Below are 23806 nucleotides of genomic sequence, written 5' to 3'. Positions count from 1 at the left end.
ATAACTCTTTATTGTGTCAGTTTAAAATGACGTTAACAGAGTAATAGACACTATTATGTACACTTCAAGAACTGCTAGAGTCTTATGAACTCTAATGATTCTTACATCCTTTTGTCTTTAGTAATCTGCAGTGACCTATCATTCTATGTCCAGTTAAAATCTAAACCTTCAGTAGTCAGTAATGTTAACCAACTCCTTTTAAAAAAACTACTGTTTATATGGACATTGGGGAAGGTATGTGCTGTGAAGTGTGCAAACCTGGCGATTCACAGACCTGTACCCCTGGGGCTAATAATACATTACGTGTTAATAAAAAATAAAAAATTTAAAAAAACACTACTGTTTAATAACACAATCACAAATGTAATGCATTTTAATTACCTTGGGTTACAATCTTTTAAAAGATTTTATTTTTAAGGGGTGCTTGGGTGGCTCAGGAGATTGGGCATCTAACTTTTGGTTTCAGCCCAGGACATGATCTTAGGGTCGTTGGGTCCAGCCCAAGTCTGGTTCCATGCTCAGCACTCTCTTTCTCCGTCTGCTCCCTGCAACTTGGGTGTCCCCCCCACTCTCAAAATAAATAAATAGATATTAAAAAATTTAAAAAAGATTTTATTTTTAAGTAATTTCTACACCTAATGAGGGGCTAGAACTCACAGCCTTGAGATGGAGAGTCACAGGCCCCTGAGCTAGAGTCACCTGAGCTAGCTAGGTGCCCCATTGTGGTTACATTTTTAATGTGGAACTTTATAATACACTCTTTTCCATTTTACTACCATTTATATGTAATATTCAATTAAAAATTAATTCTTTTTTTCAGTATGGCTTGTTGAATTGTGACTTTTGAAGATAAGGTCACTAATTATTTTCTTTTCCTGCTTTCCAGGAAGTATATTTGCATATATATTTAAAACATGCAAATGAAGAAAACAAGAAAAAATGGAAAATTCAAAGAATTTAAGCCTTCCCATAAAAAACAATGTGAAACAATTTGTTGTAAAATATTCTGGAGGTTACTGCTTTTACTGTAAATGTATATATAAATGTACAGCACACAGATATAGCTTATTTCTTCTAACAACTCATAATGTTGTTCCACCTACATTTTTATTCACATAATATACCGCAAACATTTCCCAGTGCCAATAAACTTTCTTTTATTATTTGGTTCTTAGTGGCTCTATGGTATTGTACCATTTGGATATATAATAATTTATTTAAAGAAACTAATAGAGGGTTTTTAAGATGTAAATTTCCACAGAACGTAGATAAATTCCATAACAAATATAAATAAAAGACCTAAGGAACTAATGAGTAGACTACCTTTTTTTCTCTATGTCTCATTTGAACACTATTCAGTAATCTCATAATTAAAACTGAAATGAAAGAATTACATAATCATCAGGTATGTCCTTTGCTTCTATCTCTTAAATTTTACAAAACTCCATTAAAACTAATGAATTCCAACAACTACAGAGAAAAAAAGACCAATCTTTATAAAAAGTTACTATAAAAATCCTCCATGAATAAGAAATAGTATCTACAAGGTTTATCCTATAATCATATTTATACCTCTTAGCTCAGTGAATTTTTAGTATGAGGCAAGAACTATCTTTAAGCCACCTTTTTAAGTGAGTACAATTTCAGTAATATATCCTAATTCACACAATCAGTGAGTAGCAGACTCAGAAGGAGAGGCCACTAGTAGTCAGGGTGACTAGCATTTTTATGTTTATTAAGGAAATTTTAATCTCAGGAAATTAAAGGGCAGCTGCTTAAGCCAGTATAAGTGCATGAGTACATGCTCTATACAGGAGAGAGATGCCTCCCCCTATTCAATGAGAACAAACATGAACATGCAATTGCTATCTCTCTTTCCCACGTGTCCTCACAACCAGTCAATGTAAAATCATCCACCTTGGCATTCCTATGAAGAAATGCAATAAGTAACCAGCCAGGGAAGCTTGACCCACTGCCCACTGCCAACCTTGGAAATAAAATGTGTCTTTTTAAAATTAAAGTTTGGATGTGGTCCTTGTTTCATTATAAAACATAATCACACTGACATTTTAATTAATACTTTATATTTACCATTCATTCATTAACTCCATTAGTAATTTTTGAGTGTGTGTTCTATACTCTGTGCCCCTTCTCTCTTGGGATTTTCATTCATTAGGGGAAAACAACCTACAAATATATACAAAGCATAATACAACTAGTGATAAATGCTATGAGGAAAATACAAAATCCTGGAAAGAGGAAAGGGCAATTTTGGTGGTATTTTAAATAGAGTAGTCAGAAAAGTCCTCTCTGAGGCCCAAGTAAGCTTAGGAAGCAAGCGGCATGAATATCTGAAGAGAACCTTCCAGGAAAAGAGAAACACAACCTCATCTAAACTCACTAATAGAGGGGCGCCTGGGTGGCTCAGTGGGTTAAGCCTCTGCCTTCAGCTCAGGTCATGATCTCAGGGTCCTGGGATCGAGCCCCGCATTGGGCTCTCTGCTCAGCAGAGAGCCTGCTTCCTTCTCTCTCTCTGCCTGCCTCTCTCCCCACTTGTGATCTCTGTCTGTCAAATAAATAAAATCTTAAAAAAAATAAACTCACTAATAGAGATGACAATAAATATTGTTTAGTGGCTACTAACACATTCCAACAGCAGTCCTTAGCCTGCATATTGTGATACATTAGTAAATCTCCAAACCAGAATTGGGTTGTTCTAGTAAGCAACTTCTGTGTTCCTAGTACATAATAATTACTCAATAACTGTTTATTGAATGAAGGAAAGACTATAACTATTCATCTAATAGGAGGCTATTTAGGCTTAGTGTTTCAAATTTTCAAGCACCATTGAGTTTATTTCTTTAAAACTCAAGTGGGTAAAAATCCAGTTACTAAGTTGTTAAATTTCCAATGAAAAGAATTAGTGCCACAGAAGCAAAAATGAAATGTTATCTTGCATACACAAGCCAATAATTAAATCTGAAGTTATTCACCTCAGTAAACTACAAGGATTTTGAATAAGAGCACAAAATACCATAAAAATCTTTTCTACCTGAGGGAAAGACTAAAATGAACAAACAAACAAAAAATTTAATGAAATACACTGTTGCTTTTTTTCAAATATAACTAGATTGCAAATGTGGTTTTTCTTCCCAAGTCATCCATTGTGCACTTTCACGTGAATATTATCCCAAGAGGCAGAGCTATTTCTTCCAGGGACTTGGGGAGAGTAGATAAGTGGATTTGATAAACAACAACCTAAATTAAATATGTACCAGATATTTTCTTTGCCTTCTTTCTATCTCCTTAAATTTTGGCATGTTCTATTAAAGGCTAATGGGATCCACAAATAACTATAAACAGGGTTCCTGTTAGACGGCAATTAAATGTGTATATATACTCATAATGTGTATGATGATTTGGAGCCCTAGTTATGGGAATAGGACTAAGGAAGTGGGTACACAAGGGTAGGGGTTGTTGGTGATGGCCCATACATCTGACTTATAACAGAACATACACACTATATAACCATTTGATATTATTGGCAGTAATGTGTATTTGCATATGTATAAATATGTGCATTTATTTATTTATTTATTTAATGTATAATTCTATTTCATTCACTATTTGCAACTTTCTCTATTACCTAATCATATATGAATACTAACTTTACAAGATGGCAATAAATATACCTCTATAGCATGAATTTTAATGGTTTCAGGATATTTCATTAAATATATTTACCATAAGCTTTACCAATCCAGAGTAATGGATATTCAGATCTTATTTATAATAAAGGTAATATATGACAAGCCTACAGCTAACAGCATACTCAACTCCAAATCAGGAACGAGACAAGAATGTCTACTCTCAATAGCTTAATCCAACACAGTTTTGGAAGTTCTAGCCAGAGGAATTAGGGAAGACAAACAAATAAAAGGCATCCAGAATGGAAAAGAAGAAGTAAAATTGTCACTATTTGCACATGTCATGATATTATGTATAATATCTATAAAACCCTAAAGACTCCACTAAAAACATAATAGAACTAATATATGAATTCAGTGAAGTTATAAATATAACCTGATAATAAAAATCTGTTGTTTCTATACAATAAGAAGCTATCAGAGAGAGAAATTAAGAAAACAATCCCATTTATGCTTACACCAAAAAGAAGAAAATAACCATGAACATTTTTAATCAAGGAGGTGAAAGACCTGTACATTAAAATTATGACACTGATGAAAGAAACTGAAGAATACACAGATTGATGGAAAGATATTCTATGCTTAATGACTGCAAGTATTAATATTGTTAAAATGTCCATACTATATAAAGCAATCTATAGACTCAATGTAATCCCTATCAAAACTCCAATGGTATTTTTCATGGAAATAAGACAAATAACCCTAAAATTTGTACGGAACTATAAACTTCTACTTAAAAAATAGTTTAATGATTTCTTACTTACATCATTGTACTTGTCAGATTAAAGCCCTTAGGTAAATTTCTAGAGGTATAAATGCTGGTCTCTCATTATACATATTTAGAACTTTGTGATTTATTCAAAAAATTATGCTCCAGAAAGGTAACATCAATTGATTCTGTCATAAGCCCTTTCTTAACTCATGAGATATCCTGTTCCTCATGCTCTAGAAAATTGTGCATATAACCACTTTTCCAATCTGCCTATCTGGTAGTGAAAAATGACTTTATTATTTAAAATTGTCCAACTTTCATTAGTAGTTAGGTGCAATGTCTTTTTACATTCTCACAGATATAGGCTTTTTTTTTGTCATTTTCTAGTTCATATTCTTTGTGAATTTTTCTTTTTTGTTTACTGGAGTTAAATTTTTTATTGATTTATGGAGTTATGTGTACATGAAGACTATTAAAATTTTATATATTATAAATGTTACAAATAATTTCCTAGCTCATTATTTGACTTTCCACTTTATGATCTTTCCCATATAAATTTTAATCAATACATGATAAAACAAGAATTGCCTTACTAAATACTTCACCCACTCAATAAATAATTGCTATAATCACAGAATGTGATGCAATAGGAATATTAAGATTTTTAAGAGCTTAATACTTTCTTTCACATTCATTCCTGGCTTCTAAGATCAAGCAGGCAATGAACAATTAATAAATTAATGGTAATACTACAGTGCTTCTGGCATACTAGTTCCTGAACTATTTGAGGTACCAAATAGTTAAAAAGTCTCTAATCACCTAGCTTACATGAAATTTAAATGATGAAATAGAAGTAGAAGAATCCATGGGCACATCTTATTTCTAATTCCATTAATGATCCAAAATTATTCTTGAAATGACTTTTTGAGGTATTATAAAGTAAAATTTAATGTTTCAGAAAGAGAACTACATATCTTAAGGAGCAGATAATTGCCACTGGATTTAGCAATCTGACCCACAATATAGAAATTTCTAATTAAAGTCCGCTTTTTATAATGCTAATCTTTCAGCCAAAAATTTCCCTGGGACATGTTATAATGAAGATAAAATGTACTAAGATTTTAAATTAACCAGAGATCCCAGAGAAATCTAATAAACATTTTCATAAATGTTCACTATAAGTAAATTTTATTGTGAAATAATCATATTGTTATATATAGCTCCCGTCATAGGCATCATTACACCATGAATAACTGAACTAATAGAAATAAATATTTAAAATACTAATCTTCCAAATCTGGATTTGATATAGTTAAAAGAGGAATATGAACTTCTGTAACTGGATCAGATGGAAGATGATCTGGAAATAACAAGTCACACAACAATATCGTCAACTCATCATTAATGCTTTTAAAGATAGTTTTCCCCCAAGGGTTTAATTTATCACACTTAAAAAAATCTTTTTCTTTACATTTAGAAGCTTAAGGGAGGAAAGTTTTAGTTAAAATAAAATATTTGACAGTAGATTTGAGACCCAACTACTGGATTTACCACATACCATGTTGCTCTGCAATTTTGATAAGTTGACATTCCTTAATTTAGCATTATTCTGTCTTTGCACTGATATTATTCCCAGGCAAAAAAACACAAACTAATATGCAAGGAAATGTTCTGATAAAATTTTGTAGTGGGATTCATAATTATACATGCGTGTTTGCTAATTATGTATTTTAGTAAATATATCCATAAAAAATAAGTTTCCAAAGTTATTACACATAATTTTGATGTTACCGTACTTGAGTATGGTTTCATTTAAAAGTACAGTTAATGCATTTAATTAAGGAATAACTATCAAAATGTTAATATACTTTCTTAAAATAAAATAGTTAGAAACAATAAAGTCAATGAAAACAAAATCAAATTACTTAATGAATATAAAAACTAGAAGTTGTTGTTACAGAAAATGTGAAAATGTCATGAATTTACTTAAAATATTCATAATCCTGTGATTAAATCATATTGAACAGATTTCAGGATATCAGGTCCTAGATCTCATATTTTTTCTACTGTGTGAGCTTACTTAAATGATTTAACATCGGTGGACTACAGTTTCTTCACCTATAAAAGGAAAAGCATGGAAAATGCTGTCTGCCTATTACCCTTTATATAACATAACACAAATAAATTCTTCCCAAGTGAATTTGATGCTGGCTACATTCACAATGGATCACTATCCCTCATAAGAATTTCATAAATTGCAGCACATTTTAAAGATGGATACAACAAAATCTCTCACCCTACTTTCTCTTAAAAATAGAATAGTGATGGAGCACCTGGGTGGCACAGTCAGTTAGGTGAATGACTCTTGGTTTTGGCTCAGGCCCTGATCTCAGGGTCTTGAGATCAAGCCCCAGGTCAGGCTCTGCACTAAGCACAGAGTCTGCTTAAGTTTCTCTCTCCCTCTGCTCCTCTCTGCCACACCCCAACCCTGTCCACCCCTCTCAAATAAATAAATAAATAAATAAATAAATAAATAAGAATGACACTTCCTCATCATGAGTTTGGTTTATTTTCCAACCCCTTGAATATTGGTGGGCCTGTGATCACGGAGCAAATTACATTATGTGACTTCTAAGACACAAAGGATGGTACAGCTTCCACATGGTACTCTTTAGATCACTTGTGCTTGGAACCCAGCCACTGTTTTGTGAAAGGCCACTAATACACAGGGAGAGGCCACATGTATGTACCACAGCTGCCCTGGATGGAGCTCCACACTACCCACTGGACAGAGGAGTGAGGAAGCCTTAGCCGTGACTCCAGCCTCTGCTACTGTCATTCCAATGGCATGAGAAACCCCAGGACCAATTAACTCACAGAATCATGAGACGTCATTGCAAAAAGGAATGTTATTTCTGTAAGCTCCTAAATTTTTTAAAAGATTTTTATTTATTTATTTGACAGACAGAGATCACATGTAGGTGGAGAGGCAGGCAGAGAGAGAAGAAGGGAAGCAGGATTCCCGCTGAGCCGAGAGCCCGATGCGGGGTTCAATCCCAGGACTCTGGGATCATGACCTGAGCTGAAGGCAGAGGCTTTAACCCACTGAGCCACCCAGGTGCCCCATGTAGACGCCTAAATTTTATTTTATTTTATTTTTAAAGATTTTATTTATTTATTTGACAGAGAGAGATCACAAGTAGACTGAGAGGCAGGCAGAGAGAGAGAGAGAGAGAGGGAAGCAGGCTCCCTGCTGAGCAGAGAGCCCGATGCGGGACTGGATCCCAGGACCCTGAGATCATGACCTGAGCAGAAGGCAGCGGCTAACCCACTGAGCCACCCAGACGCCCCAAGACTTCTAAATTTTAAAGTGACTTGCTACATGGCAATAACTGGCAAACAAGATAAGCCTGACTATATTACACAGATGAGTTAAGAGACAACTACATCATACAGCACAAAGATGAATTAGGATTTTAATATACCCTTATGCCATCATGCTTCCTCAAAGATGTGTTTTATTTGCAAAAAAAAATTAGAATAAATGTCTGACATTAATATTCCTTAAGAGGCCAAATATAAGCTAAACAAAACATACCGCACCAAGTCAACATGAAAAGATCCAGTTTATGAGTGATTACAAATAAGCCACCTGACCTTGTTAAAGACTGTTACCCAAACAGATGAACTCAATTCCATGCCATAATTCTTTCAACTTTCATAAAATCACCAAGCTCCATAAAATGTGATAAACATGACTTAAATGCGGGACTTTTGGATATACCTTTTTTCCCCCCAGAAACTGACTCCACTTTTGTATCGTTTACAGCTGCACCTACAGAGCTATTTCTGCTAATCAAGAGACAGATGGGAAAAGTCAGTTTCCTGCATGGCTGGTTAAACTATCTTTCATTTTTTTCCAGAAACTGTGAGTATCCTTGCCAAAGGTAAAAATGGGAATTTCATTCTACACATTTGGATTTAGTTTATTTTTCAGCTTATATCATGACTTACAATTATAATGCAAAATGCAAGAAAGTTCTCCTGCATTAATATATGCATTTCTTCACCCTTAAACACTGATTTAGTGCATACTCAGTAAGAAGGTGAGGGAAGGTTTTTTGATTGTGGTGTGTGTGTGTGTGTGTGTGTGTGTGTTTTATGTGAGGTATGTGTTAGTGATTTCATCCACTATATGAAGAAGAAATTAACTCCATGTTAGAGATGAGAAAACTGAGTCATAGATAGAAAGTTATGTATTCAGGTCCCACAGAAAATTATTAAAATAGTAGGGCTGGAGTTTGAACCAGATTACCTCCTCTTACCCTTCTGTTTTCAGCTCAAGAGAAGACTCTATTAATACTCTGAGCTGTAGAATGCTACTTTAACCTCACAATTTCCATTATTTTTTTAAAAAATTCAGAGTAAAATAAGTCAGGCAGAGACAGTCAATTATCATATGGTTTCACTTACTTGCAGAGCATAATAAATAATATAGAGTACACGGGGAGAAGGAGAGGAGAAGTGAACTGGGGGAAATCAGAAGGGGAGACCAACCATGAGAGACTGTGGATTCTGAGAAACAAACTGAGGGTTTTGGAGGGGAGCAGGGTGGGAGGTTGGGTGAGCCTGGTGGTAGGTATTAAGGAGGGCATGTATTGCATGGAGCACTGGGTGTGGTGCATAAACAATGAATCTTGGAACACTGAAAAAATAAAATTAAAAAAAAAACAGGTCTTGTTTGTTTCCTTCAAGTATTTATAACAATTTATAGTTACTTTTTCAATTAATTTTAAAAAACATTTTGGTCTCTTTTCCCATCTTTAAATTAAACTTCATGAAAGTAGGTAGCACTTCCATCTTATTCGTTGAACAATTCAAGAACTAGAAGAGTTCTGCTATATAGTCCACATTCAATGCATGCTGATTAAGTAATTGAACAGAATCTACACTATTAATATTAAGATATGTGACTCAAAACTCTGTCTTTAAATATAAGAATTTTGTCTACCAGACACTGAAAAATTCAGAAACATTTTAGATAGTGTTATTTAGCCACGTGGGTCTTTCTTCCCCCTTTTCCATTTTATAGATTTAAAAAAAATGAAGGGTAAGTGTGTATTTGTTCCAAGTAATATCATTACCTATGTTCTTTCTAAAGTCCCCCAGCCCTTCCAGTTCCAAAATTCTACATGGAAATCATCAGTGCATCGATCTTTAGAGCTAAGCTCAAACCTGACAATTCTGTTTCTAGGTCACTTGTTCAGTGACATCAGAAAGTATAAAAGCTTCCATGAAGGAGATCAATGGTGCTCTTAATCTAAGGAGTGCTCCCCACTGGCTGGCTTTGTACCCTCTGTCTGCCAATTCTTCCGTACAATCTGTGTTCCGGCTAAGGGACAAGTTGCATTGGGAGGGGCCGATGGAATGGACGGAGTAAAGAATCTCCTCTTCCTCTACCTACCCCCTACAAAAAAACATGGGGCCTAAAACCACCTATAGGTGCTTTTTTCTGCTTTAGAAGGAAGCATTGCTATATTCTACTTCACAGGGTTCCAAGATTATTTCTCAGCTTCTTTAGAATTACAAAGTACATCCTTTTCCTTAGAATCCTTTATCTAGGAGCGCCTGGGTGGCTCAGTGGGTTAAAGCCTCTGCCTTCAGCTCAGGTCATGATCTCAGGGTCCTGGGATCGAGCCCCGCATCGGGCTCTCTGCTCCACAGGGAGCCTGCTTCCTCCTCTCTCTGCCTGCCTCTCTGCCTACTTGTGATCTCTGTCTGCCAAATAAATAAATAAAATCCTTAAAAAAAAAGAAAGAATCCTTTATCCAGTATATTAACTCCTAGAGTTGCCAAACTCTACACAGGTTTCAATTCAAAAGTTTGTTTATAAATCAGTTTAGAACCCAGGCTATAACTTCCCATCAACCTGAGTAAAATGTAATAAGGTCCTCAGGTCAGACCATGAAATTTCATTTAACTCCCAAAGTACTTAAAGTAGTAAGCATGATATTGGTCTCAGTTTTTGAGAAGCCACAGCATGCCTGGACCATGGAAGGGTCTTTATATAATTCATTTTACCTAATCCTCCTAGCAGCACTATGAGTTAGATATGATTACCATACCAACACATGAGGAGCTCAGGCCCAGAAACAGCAAGAAACTTTTTCAAAGCCACATAGTTGGAAAATGGCAGAGCTGGAATGAGAACTTTGGTCTCTCTGGTGTCAGACTCTGGGCTCCCTTTTCTTTGCTCAACTAGTACTTTCCTTTCCAAAAACTGGACGCTTCTTTGCGTAAACGTGGTTTCATAAGTGACTATTTCCCTGCTTTTGGAGTATCAAAGGCATGTCGTTGTCTATTTCAACTACTTTCAGGGTGAGAGTGCAATTTGTGGCCTGGGACACAAATTCCATCAAGCCCTAAGATAGTTTAACATAAACAGCTGGCTACCTATACAATATCCATTTCCTTCTCTGCTTCCTAATAGCACCTGATCAGATTGAGGAATGGCCCTGTTCCATTTGGCTATATGATTCAAAGATGGATGAGATTTGATGGGTCTAAACCAATCATGGTAGTATATTCTGTTTCCCCTTATTGGTTTAGACACAAAGATGTGACATACTCCTGTCTTTAAAATCTGTAAGGGAAAATATGCTAGGGAGTTTCTAGGAAATACTCCCTCATTCTTAAAAGAGGCATCCATTTAGATTATGATAAACATGCATCAACCAGTAGATGGTTTCAACAACTAAGCAGCTTCTGGGAAAACAATTAAAATTGTTTTCAACTTTGCAACTTGCACCAGTTTTAGTAGAATCAAAGTTTAAAAAAAGAACCAGAAGAATCGATGGGAGAATCTTTTTAAAGCATTCTTCCAAAAGCAGAGCCCTTTATAAATATGACCTCTCTGCTGCCAACAAAAAAGCTGTAAAATACAAGATTAAAGAATTCCCAGCAACACAAAATAATAATATTTTCAATGGAGAAAAATACCACAAATAAATTCAAAAGACAAGTAACAAACAGTGAAAATTATTTGTATTTCATGTCACAGAAAATGGTTAATGTATTTAATATAGAAGTGAGTTCTGAAAACTGAACAGAAATACACTATTCCAATTGACAAAAATTGGGAAACATGAAAATTTTCTAGAAATAGAAACCCTACTGGTTCTTATGCACATGGAAAGATGCTCAGTCTCTCTCAGAGTAAGGAAAACTGCAAATACTTACAATTTTATGAGCATGCGTACACACATGGTGGCATACACATGATGGCAAAGGTGCCACTTAATTTTAATTGACTTTTATCCTGTTGATTTTTAAATCATATTTCTGCATATCCTTTTTTTTAAAGATTTTATTTATTTGCCAGAGAGAGAGAGAGTACACAAAAGCAGGCAGAGAGGCAGAGGCAGCGAGAGAAGCAGGCTCCCTGCCAAGCAAGGAGCCCGATGCAGGACTCGATCCCAGGACCCTGGGATCATGACCTGAGCCAAAGGCAGCTTCAACGAACTGAGCCACCCAAGCCCCCTATTTCTGCATATCCTATAGTAAGAATAAGTCAAACAAAATTTGACATGTAGAAATTTTTGATGACAGTACTGTCTTCAATCATTCAACTCCTAAAACATGCCATTTAGGGTAAAGCTGCTGCAGATGTGAGAGAATGTACAAACTGACTTCTATGCCTGACAGAAGGAGGAAGCAAACTAATGGGATAGCGTAAGTAAACGCATATTCTAGAGATCAGGATGTAAGGGGGAGCATACAAAGGAGAAGAGTCATAGAGCAGACTGGCAAGGTTTAAGAGATCTAAGAAAGTCTTGAAATCCAGGTTAACAGACAGGAAGGAAAAGCTGTTAGAAATAATCCACAGTGGAAATGTGAAGAAATGAAGACCCAATTAGGTATGAAGAAGTTCAGAAAGGAATCACACATGGCTGCATGGGTTCAAGCCTGAGTGGGAATAAATGTCAGAAGAGACTCCTAGCCTCATGGGCAATGATGAGGTCATCTTCAAAATATTAAAGTTGAGGTTATGGTAAGACACCTACTTGTGGGAACTACCAGTCAGCGGGTAGATGAAACCGTAGAACTGGATCATTTCAGGGGTAAAACTGAAGCTCTGAGAAGCATAGATTATGCCTAAATAGACATAAACATTGAGGACATAAGCACTTCGTATGATGGGTGCTTCTTTTCCTTCTATTTTGTGATTATCTAAATGGCATTTCTAGCAATATACAGTATTATCCACTGTATCTCCACCTACCCCTCTGCTTTGTATTTACCATCTAAAATATTTAAAGATAACTCTGTTTTTCCAGACTTCAACTTTAACTCTTTCAAAGATATGGTTCAAATATGGTTTTCCCCTTCATTATTACAAAAGCTATTTTTAGTCCTTGATAAAATTACTTGTCCTGTTGCTGGTAGGAATAAGAAAAGCTATTGCTCATCAGACAGTGAGGGGAAAAAAAAGATTTATTTTTCTTTCCAAATGTTTTTCAGTATTTACAAATATTGAAAGACTAAGGAGAATGCTGATAAGAGAGGAATAGACCCTATGGCTGATGCGGCTGGGAGTCTGAAATAGTCAAACATCAAAGCTGTACTAGAGGTCACAACACCTGGCTTGAGTCCCAGCTCTGCCAGTTACTCACCGCTTAACCAAATCCTTTATTCCATTTAAATTCCTCCTACTTTAAAATATGAGTCTAATAAAATCATTTGACAGGTTCATTGTCCTGGTCAAATGAGATATGTAATCAAAAGTCTTTTAAAAACTGCAAATGTTAGTAAAAGATGAGAGGTGCCCTCTTTTTTGTTGGTGCTTCTTTTGCAAGAATGCTAGGAGTATGATTCCCTTTTGTTCTTAAAAAATTATAAGAGCATAAGCAAAGGATGGGTAACTTTCCAAAGCCTCATTCCTTTATTTTGTGAGCTACTAGAGAGAAGAAGACACTGTTTGTAGGTCGAAATATTTATTAAATCAATGTGGACATCTGGAACCTAAGCTGAGCAAGGAACAAAGATCAATAAGGAAGGCCTTTAGAGGCAGAAATATAGGTATGTCCTTCATTGTTTTTTTTTTTCTCTGTTTCTTTTTCTTCTATGTAGTTTTTGGCCTAAGGGTGGTTTCACAATACTTCTGGAGGAAGGAAGAAGCTCATGCACAGCCAACAAAGGAGAAAGGGAACAATTTGACCTTGGGGCATCTGAGAAAAGCCTGGTGATACCACTTTTGTTGTTAGCTTGCAGGTAATGGATGCCTTCCTCAGATTTGCATCCCAGGGTATTAGACAGCAGAGGGCAGAAAACACTCTCCATCAAAGATGTCCACGTCCTAACCCCTGGAACCTGTGACTATGTTACACTACCTGGCAATGAAGAATTAAGATTGCAGATGGAATTAAGTTTGCTAAGCAGGTGACCTTAAAATAAGTAGACTTTCTTAAATTATCCAGGTGAGCCCAGTATAATTATGAGTTCTTAAAAGCAGAGGAGGAAGACAGAAAAGTAGTAGGAGTATTTAAGTGAGCAGACGTGCTATTAGTAATTCCACTGTGAAAACTACTATATCATGAGGACTTCCCAGGGACCCTAACTCGCTGACACTTCAGTGGTTAATTTCTAGTGTTACCTGAACTAATCAGCAATACTTAATGCTGTTAAATAATGTCCCTGCCCTGAAACACTTTCTTCTGGATTCTGGAATACCATACCCTTCTCCTTTTTCCTCTCCTCTTTCTGTCCATCCTTGTTATCACCTTTGCTGGTTCCTTCCCATCTTTAAGTATTGGTTAAATCTCTTACCTCTTACCTCTCTATACGTTTTTTCCTAGGTAATCTCATCCAGATGAATGCATTTAAATACTATGTATGTTATTAAAGACTTCCAAATTATTCTGAACTCTGATCTGGGACACCCAGATTTATGCATATATATTCAAGTCTCATGAGCATCTCAAGATTAACTTTTTCAATGTACTACACCACACCAAGAAAAGGAAAAATAAATATTTCATGATCATCTCAAAAAACACAGAAAAAAGTGTTACAAAACTCAACATCCATTCATGATAATAACTCTCAACAAAGTGGGTACAGAGGGAACATACCTCAACATAATAAAGGCCAACTATGGCAAGACCACAGCTAACATCATACTCAATGGTGAAAAGCTGACTTGTCAGGAACAAGACAAGAATGCTCCCTCTCCCCACTTTTATTCTCCATAGTACAGGAAGTCCTACCCAGAAGAATTAGACAAATAAGAGAAATAAAATAAATTCAAATAGAACTGTCCCTATTTGCAGATGACATGATATTATACACTGAAAAATCTGAAGACTACCAAAGAAACACCAAAAAAAAAAAAAAAAAAACTGTTGAAATGAATAAATGCAGTAAAGTTCCAGGATACAAAATCATACAGAAATCCACTGTGTTTCTATACACTAATAACTATTAGAAAGAAAAAATAAAGGAAACAATCCCATTTACAATCACATCAAAAAGAATACACGAACAAGGAATAAATTTAACCAAGGAGATGAAAGACCTGTACACTGAAAACTATAAAACACTGATGGAAGAAACTGAAGAAGATACAAATAAATGGAACTACATTCCATGTTCATGGGGTGGAAGAATTAATATTGTTAAAATGTCCATACTACCCAATGCAATTTACAGACTCAATGTAATCCATATCTCAATTCCAATGGCATTTTTCACAGACTAGAACACTTCTAAAAATTTTTACAGAATTATTAAAAACCTTTAATCACCAAAGCAATCTTAAGAAAGAAGAATAGAATGATAGACATGATACTCCCTGATTTCACACTCTATTACAATCCTATAGTAATCAAAAGAGTATGGTACTGACAAACTGACACATAAATCACTCGACAGAAAAGAGACTCCAGAAATAAACTCATGCATACATGGACAATTAATTTAAGACAAAGGAGTTAAGAATACAGAGTGAGGAAAAAACAGTCTTTTCAATGAAAGGTGTTGAGAAGATTGAACAGCCATAAGCAAAAGAATGAAACTGGACCATCATCTTGCACCATACACAAAAGTTAACTTAAAATGGATTAAAGAGTTGAAGATAATAGTCTGAAACTATAAAACTCCTAGAAGAAAACAGAGTCAGTAATCTCCTAGACATTGGTCTTCGTGATAATTTTTTGATTCTGACTCTAAAAGCAAAGGCAATAAAAGCAAAAACAAACAACTAGCATTACATCAAACTGAAAAGCTTCTGCACAGCAAAGGAAACCTACTGTAAGAGAGAAAATATTTGCACATCATATAACCAATAAGGGATTAATATCCAAAATATATGAAGAACTCATGCAACTCAACAGTGCAAAAAAATAAAAATAATAAACAATTGGGTTTAAAAATGGGCAATGGGCAGAAGATCTGAAGATATCCTGTCAAAGAAGCCATACAGACAGAGAAAGGACGCATGGAAATATGCTCAACATCACTAATCATCAGGGAAATGTATATCAAAACAATTATCTATCACCTCACACCTGTCAGAATGGCTATTATCTAAAAGACAAGAAATAACAAGTGCTGGTGAGGATGTGGGGAAAAAGGAACCCTCATGCATTGTTGACAGGAATGCAAACTGGTGCAGCCACTATGGAAAAAGAGTATGAAGGTTGCTCAAAACGTTAAAAATAGAACTACCTATATGATCAAGTAATCTCACTTCTGCATATTCACCTGAAGAAAACAAAACCCCTAATTCACAAAGATATATGTATACCATCTCCACTGTAGCTTTATTTATAAGAGCCAAGATATGGGAACAACTTAAATGTCTACAGATGGATGAACAGATTTTTTAAAAAGGAGTGTAAATAAATATAATGGAATATTGTTCAGCTATGGAAAAGAATGAGATCTTGCCATTTGCAACTATATGGATGGACCTAGAGGTATTATGCTAAGTGAAACAAGTCAAACAAAGACAAATACTGTATGCTTTCACTTATATATGGAATTGTAAGACACACACACACACACACACACAAATTCACAGAGAACACATTGGTGGTTGCTAAAGGCAGGGGGTGGGGGTGGGCAAAAGGGTGAAGGGGGTCAGAAGGTACAAAGGTCCAGTTAGAGAATAAATGAGTCATGAGATATAATGTATAGCATGGGGACTATAGTTAATAATACCATATTGCATATTTGAAAGTCACTAAGAGATTAAATCTTAAAAGTTCTCATCACAGGGAAAATAATTATGTATGGTGACAGATATTAACTAGACTTATTATAATCATTCTATGATTGATATATATATATCAATCATATATATATATATATATATATCTCAAATCATTATATTGTACATGTAAAACTAACACAATGCTGTATGTCAGTTATAACTCAAATTTTAAAAATTAAAAAATAAATAATGATTAACATGTTCAAAAGTGAGCTCCTAACCTTACTACCCAAACAGTTCCTCCTACAGATTATTCTATCACGGTTGGTGGCAACTACTTTCTTCCTACTGCTAAAGCCAAAACCCTGCAGTAATTCTTTGTTCTTTGAATTCTTTCCTAACTCATACCCACTATGTCATGTGCTTCATTATCTTGATGCAATGGTGGTCTCCAATTCTGCTACTAGGTACATCCCAGACATCATGAAACAGAAAGGCTCAATGACCAAGCTGTTAGGTTCAAATCCCATCACTTACTAGATCATTTTAAAGCATGTAACAAGAAGCAAGATGAAAGAAATGGGGGGGGCAGATAATGCAATTAGGATAAGGCCAAACGGTGAGAAGGACCACACTATTTAAATCTCAGGTTGAACAATGTTCATATGTTTTGCTCTGTCCATCTTTCTGGATGGTGGTACAATGGACAGAACCAGAGGTGACATTTGAGGGAGGGATACAGTAGACAGAAGGTGCCTAAGGCTGCCACATATATCTGTTATACTGAAGAGATACAGGAGTAAATAAACCCGGCCCAAAGCTGTAACTCATCAGTCTGCAAAAGAGCTATGGGAATTATTCGCATTTTTTTATGTAGTACATTTGGGAGACCATAATGAAACCATATAGTATCATCAGTAGATAGCCAATTCAGGAATGATGGAGGTGACAGCTCAGAGATGACATGATCACACCTTATGATTCGGTCTTTTCATCTCTTTCTATTCACTAGTAACACTTATGTATTCCATTATTTATTATCTATTTTTACCAGGTGTAATAGGTTAAGTTAATCTATAATTAATATACATTGTTACCTATGCCTATATCTCACAAGCTATTTGTTTTCTTATCAACTAATTTTTAAAAAATTTATTATTTTTAGCTTTGTATGTTTCGATTTTAATAAGTTATTTAAAATAAAGTGCTATATTAGTTTCAGCTGTACAATATAGTGATTCAACAATTTCATATATCACCAGGGTATTCAACTCATCAGTTAAATTTAACACATGGTTTTCACGTAATAAAGTACTAGTTTACTTGTGATTAATGTTTAATGTCTCTTAGAAATTTTATCTACCCCTTTTTTTTAAATAACACAAATATTGTCTAAGAATACAGCAAAAAGTGTTCTATACTGCATTAGCAAATTCTGTACGTTGTCCAAAACATTATCTAGAATTCAACTACTATGCATCATGCTCATTGATAGAACCATTATAAAAAACAGTGTGGAATTTCCTCAAAAATTAAAAAAACAAAATAGAACTACCATATGACCCAGCAATCCCACTTCTGGGTATATACCAGATGAAAATGAAAAGAGTAAAAAAGATATCTGCACTCCTATGTTCACTGAACCATTGCTCACAAGAGACAAGATATGGAAACCATCTCAATGTCCATAAAACAGATGAATAGAAAAAGAAAATGTGTACTTAAACCCAGTGGAATATTATTCTGCCTTAAAAAGTAATAAAATTTTGTCATCTGTGCGGTACCTGGGTGGCTCATTCAGCTAAGGTCCGACTCTTGATTTTGGCTCAGGTCATGATCTCAGAGTTGGGAGATTGGGCTCCACACTCAGTGGAGAGTCTGCTTGAGATTCTTTTTCTCTCTCTCCCTCTGCCCTTGCCCTCATGCTCTCTCTCCAAAATAAATAAATAAATCTTTTTAAAAAATTATGCCACCAGTGACAACAATGATGAACCTGAAGGACATTCTGTTAAATGAAATAAGCCAGCTACAGAAAGACAAATATTGCATAATCTCATTAGAGATAAAAATCTAAGAAACAAAAATTTTTGAAAAATGCCAAACTCATAGAAACAGAGAATGGTAGTGTCACCAGGGGTTACAGGGAAGAAGTTATGGGAGTTACTGCTTAATGGATACTGAGTTTCCATTTTGCCAGATGAAAAGAGTTCTGGAGATAGATGGTGGTGGTAATGAATGTACAATTTTATGAATGTACTTAATAACCCTGAACTGTACACTTAAAAACAGTCAAGATAGTAAAGTTTATATTAAAAAAATTTAACAGAGGGAAAAACAAAAAGAATCCAGATCCAACCCTCTCTCATATGCCGAATGGATTATTGCAATAGCAATCTAACTTGTTTCCTTGGTTCTACCCTTGCTCCATTTAGTCTATTCCCTACATAGCAGCCATGCTGAAATAATATGAGTTGATGTCACTCCTCCAACAGCCTTCCATCTCACTAGTAATGAAAACCAAAGTCCTTACCATTACTTACCACATCCTATGTGATCTGGTCTACCATTACAGCTCAGGCACCATCTCCCAGCACTGTGCCCTCACCGCTGCCTTTTCTTGAGTAGTCCAAGTATCCCCACAGCTCAGGATTTTTGTACCACCTCTGATTCCTCCTCAGAGGTTGGTCTTCTCCCAGAGACCCACACCTCTTTTTAGTCTTTACTCAAAATTTACTTTCTCTGATGACCCCACCTGTCACATACTGCATATTCTACTTTTCTCTTTTATTTGTTTTCTTTTTACCACTAACTACTGTAATTATTACTAAATTTTGCTTTACTTTATACATATTACTAGCATATTACTAGAAATACTGTTTCATTTATTCATAATGTTTATCTTATTCATATTTTGACTCTCCCATAAGCCTATGCTTTAGGGCACAAATTATTTTTTTAAGTTTGTTTACTGACACATCACTTGGTCATATAATAATACCTGGTACATAGTAAGTGATTAAAGAATAAGTGTAGATGATTACAGGAATGCCTACGTGGCTCAGTCAGTTAAGCATCTGCTTTCGGCTCAGGTCATGATCTTGAGGTCCAGGATGGAGCACCACATCAGGCTCTCTGCTCAGAGGGAAGTATGCTTCTCCCTTTTCCTCTGCTCCTCCCTCCTGTGCTCTCTCTCTTTATCTCTCAAATAAATAAACACTTTTTAAAAATGATCACATACTCCATGTGTGAGTAATCCTATATATAGGTGGGGGTGGAGAGAGAGAGAAAATTTAATGTTACTATAAAGAACATTAACTTGGAGTTAGATAAACTGAACATGAATCTAGGATCTGCCACTTACTGCTTAGGCCTTGAAATTTGGATTAAACTACCCAATGTGAAAAAAGTCAAAAGTCACTCTAGGCTGAGAGAACAAAAGAAAGCTAAGATAGGAAATTGCTTGGCACTTACGGAAGACAGCAAGTGATTTAATTTGGTTGGAGTAAAGGAAACATGAAATAGACTACTGTGAAATAAACATGAAAATATAAATAGATATTAGATCATGGAGTTTCTTGATGAAATCTAAGAGAATGGACCTGCTATAAAGGCAAAAAGAAGTGAAGAAAGCTTTGTGAATGATATTGTTAAAGTTCTTAATATGGAAATGTACTCTGATTTAGAGGGGACTAAGATAAAGACAGTGACATTGATTGCAAAGATATTTCTGTAGTCTAGAAGATGTGTATTAAGGGCCTAAATAAGAAGACATAACATCAGGGACAGAGCTTAATGGAGCAATGTTGTAAAGAAGGAATTGACTTTGTATGTCTCATTAATGAATATCGGATCAATAAAGAGACCAAAGAGTACAAAGTCACATATTTAAGTCTCATTGCCTGCTGAGTAATAGTCTCACTTATGCAACAAAAAGGGACAAGAGATGGGTTTGTGAGCAATGAAACAAAGTTCCCTTCAGGACATACTAAGTTTAAGAAGTCAGTGGACAGTATTTACCCTAAAGATACTAACGTAGTGATCCAAAGGGGCACGTGCACCCACATGTTTATAGCAGCAATGTCCACAACAGCCAAACTATGGAAAGAACCTAGATGTCCATCAACAGATGAATGGATCAAGAAGATGTGGTATATATACACAATGGAATACTATGCAGCCATCAAAAGAAATGAAATCTTGCCATTTGCGACAACATGGATGGAACTAGAGCGTATCATGCTTATCGAAATAAGTCAAGCGGAGAAAGACAACTATCATATGATCTCCCTGATATGAGGAAGTGGTGATGCAACATGGGGGCTTAAGTGGGTAGGAGAAGAATAAATGAAACAAGATGGGATTGGGAGGGAGACAAACCATAAGTGACTCTTAATCTCACAAAACAAACTGAGGGTTGCTGGGGGGAGGGGGGATGGGAGAAGGGGGGTGGGGTTATGGACATTGGGGAGGGTATATGCTTTGGTGAGTGCTGTGAAGTTGTAAACCTGGGAATTCACAGACCTGTACCCCTGGGGATAAAAATAGATGTTTATAAAAATTTAAAAATTAAAAAAAAAAAAGAAGTCAGTGGACACCTAGGTATAGATACATACCAAAGAGCTGGAAATGTGGCTGTAACTCAGAAGATACTGGAAGTTGGTGAATACACATGTAACAACAGTCATCTGCATACAGCTTGAAGCCAGGAAATAAAGTCATATTGATCAAAAAGAGTGTAACACACGGCTCTAGGTATCTTTCATGATGCTCTTAAGGGAGCTCAAAGGGGCTGTCAAAGGGAGTTAGAACAGAAAAAAGAGCCAGATAATGAAAGGGATACAGAATAGAGATGGAGAAGAACCTGATGAGTCTAGAGGCTAGAGGAAAATTTATTTCAATTATGATGGAAAGCCTGGAAGCTGAAAAAGATGACATTTGAATTGGTAATGAAATATAATTATTTGTGACTATATAAACGAATGAATAAAGTGTAGACTATTCTACAAAGGCGATAAACGAAAGAGTCACAGAACAATGTATTAACAAGATAAAGTGGCTTGATGTGTTTCAGAAGTGACATACACTAGAGGAGATTTAAATGGGTTTAGGCTCAAGGAGAGAAAGAGAAATTGAAGGTGGAAAAGATACTGGGTATTTTTGATATAAAATTAGGAGTAGAATGAGAAGCATGATCAAAGTCTTAAAAACATAAATTAAAAAGTATAACCATAAAAAATTGGCCTCCAGCCAAGGATGGACGGCAATAAAGTGATACAACGAGGGCATGCTAGGGGTTCATACCAGATAGTATTTCTTCTTGGCAAATTATGAGAAAAACTCATTTATAGGTAGGGGTCCTGAGGTAGGTCAGATTGCTTCACCTCAAGAGGTTTCCAAACTCACAGTATAAACAGGATTTTTAAAGTTTATGTTTCTATTATATCGGGAACTTTTAAGATAAATCACAAATTTTACTTTTTTCCTCAGAGGGGACAGTCACCCACATAGCTCGCTCTTCTATTATGGAAAACGTCACCCCCTTGGTAGACCAAGTACACAACTCTATAATGAAAGGCTCCCATGGAGTTCAGTTTGGCTGGTCTTGAGCTCATTTGAAGTGGATCAGATACAACCTGTAAGGAGCAGTATAGGCTCAGCCCCTCTGAAAAACACCGCAGGGGAAAAAAAAATTTAGGCTATCATTAAGACATGAAATTATCAAACATGTAACATCATCTTCTGAGGTGCTTCCTTTAGAAATGGGCAGGATACATCATTCCTCATCAATTGTAATTCCTGCTTCTTCTTTTCTAAAAGACGCCATTAGTTTTATCTCAGTGGTTTATGCTAAATAAAATAGGTAAATAAATTTGTTGAATATTTTTATTTTGTGATGCATTATATAGTTTGTATTTATTCAAAGGTAGAATGAACAAATAGAGTCTAGCAAAATTAGGTCTACTTATAATTACTTCATTAAGGAGTCATACCTGAGCAATGCCTTAATGGGGTGGTAATGAGGTAAAAATGTGCTGCCAGAATAGGCGTCAGAGAAAACCTTCTGGAAAAGGCAGCTCGATAAAGTGATAATGAGGGGGAAAAAGAATTCATCTCTTTGTCTTGGCTCATGCTCCTTTATTTTAGGATGCACCCCTGTTCTTTAAGACTTGGAGGATGGGAGGATGGTGATGAAAAGAGTCTGGAGAGTCAGGTGGTCAGGAGGGTGGGGGGTGAAGAAGGGGAGAAAGAAAAGGGCAGATACAGGAAACTTCAAAGGCAGATAAAAATAGCATCTCCCACCTCTCCAAAGTTGTTATAAGGATTTCCTTAGTTCATACAATGTGCACACTTGGCTTAGAGAAACACTCAGTAATGAGTGGCCGAACTATTTTTATTTACTGATAATGAGAAAACTGATTAAGTCCTCTTGTTCAAGATTATACAACTAACCTTTGTAAAAACATGGATGGGAATTTAACTGAAAATGAGGCTGAGTCACACAAATGCTCTCAGCCAGTCTCCTTTGTTCAACTCTGCCAGAAAACTAGCCAAGGGCAGAGGGCCTAACTATGCCCTGAACTATGCTTCCCTGGAGGAAGCCATGAGTGCTAAAAATTTTCATCCTTATGCATAAATTAGCTGTGTAAAATAATCACTAATTAAATACAACCATGATTCTAAAAAATCAATGAGCCTCCAAACACGCACACTTTTTTCACCATATAAGATCAGGTCTACAATTTCAAAATTCTCATTCATAATTACTTTTGACAAAGTCACTCCATTAAGAGCTTTTCAAATTGCTCTACAAAACAAAAGAGTTTTCTTCTAAAAAGAATTTCTTTTTTTTTTAAGATTTTATTTATTTATTTGACAGACAGAGATCACAAGTAGGCAGAGAAGCAGGCAGAGAAAGAGGAGGAAGCAGGCTCCCCACTGAGCAGAGAGCCAGGTGCAGGGCTCCATCCCAGGACCCTGGGATCATGACCTGAGCCAAAGGCAGAGGCTTTAACCCACCAAGCCACCCAGGCGCCCCCTAAAAAGAATTTCTAATAAATTTCACAAGTCAAGCACATTTCATTTCCATGTGCTAACATATACCAGGCTATAATTTCTTATGTTTTAAGGTTTCCTATGACACTGAAATAATGGAGAACTCCACTGAGAAGCTTCCTT

The 23806-nt window shown here is 35.7% G+C and overlaps 1 protein-coding gene across 1 annotated transcript in view; it reads right to left on the bottom strand.

Moving 5' to 3' along the window:
- Nucleotides 1-23806, bottom strand: part of DMD (dystrophin) — a 2004585-nt gene that overhangs the window by 1464397 nt on the left and 516382 nt on the right. The window lies entirely within an intron of this gene.

Source organism: Mustela nivalis (genome assembly GCF_964662115.1).
Source record: "Mustela nivalis genome assembly, chromosome: X".
Lineage (NCBI taxonomy): Eukaryota > Metazoa > Chordata > Mammalia > Carnivora > Mustelidae > Mustela > Mustela nivalis.
The sequence above is the reverse complement of the archived record's forward strand: the minus strand, read 5'-3'. Positions and strand labels throughout refer to the sequence as shown.